We start from the raw sequence: 794 nt of genomic DNA, 5'->3' as shown, positions 1-794 counted from the left end.
TACTCTCCCCCATACCTTTTACTTATATATTTTGAATTTGGAAAGGAGGAAGAACATGATGACTGTCATTTAATTATCATCTAAAATTTTATTTATTTATTAAATTTACATGCCACTTATCTCCCCGATAAGGAAACTCTGGATGGATTACAGACAATAAAAAAAAACCAAATAGAAAAAGAGTTAAAAATTTTAAACTATGCAAATTTAAAAAAAAAACTATGCAAAAAACAAAAACAAAAAAAACAAACCCAAACCCAGGAGATGGATTGTACAGGGATAAGGGTTACCCAACCAACCATCTCCAGTAGTGATGCCCCCCTCAGGGCCCAAAGTCAACATGACAAAACCAAGTTTTAATGCTCTTCCAGAAGGCCAAAAGGGTGCAGTTCTCACCTCCTCCAGTGGTAGAGTATTCCACAGGGTTGGGGCCTCCTTGACCCAGCCCACCAGAATTCCTTGGCAGATGAGATTGGTAGCACTGGCGCGAGTGAGGTGGGCTAGTCCCGTTGGGTGAGACAGCTCCCCAGGTACCAGACACAAGAAACCAGGAGCCAGAATAGAATTCAAAAACACTGCACAATGCAGCCTACATACAAGAACCTGATCTACTAACAATCACTGTGATAAGAGTCAATGGATGTCAAGGGGGCTGGACTAAGGTGCCTTTCGAGGGTGTAGGGACTCCAGACTGATGATGCGTTTGACCCCACTCTTGGACCCAGCCTGATAATCTCCTACAATGTTTCTTTAGCAACTTTTAGAAAATTCCCATAGGAATAGTTAATCATCTA

The sequence above is a fragment of the Protobothrops mucrosquamatus genome, unplaced genomic scaffold (genome assembly GCF_001527695.2).
Source record: "Protobothrops mucrosquamatus isolate PMUCROS unplaced genomic scaffold, P.Mucros_1.0 scaffold_36, whole genome shotgun sequence".
Lineage (NCBI taxonomy): Eukaryota > Metazoa > Chordata > Lepidosauria > Squamata > Viperidae > Protobothrops > Protobothrops mucrosquamatus.
The sequence above is the reverse complement of the archived record's forward strand: the minus strand, read 5'-3'. Positions refer to the sequence as shown.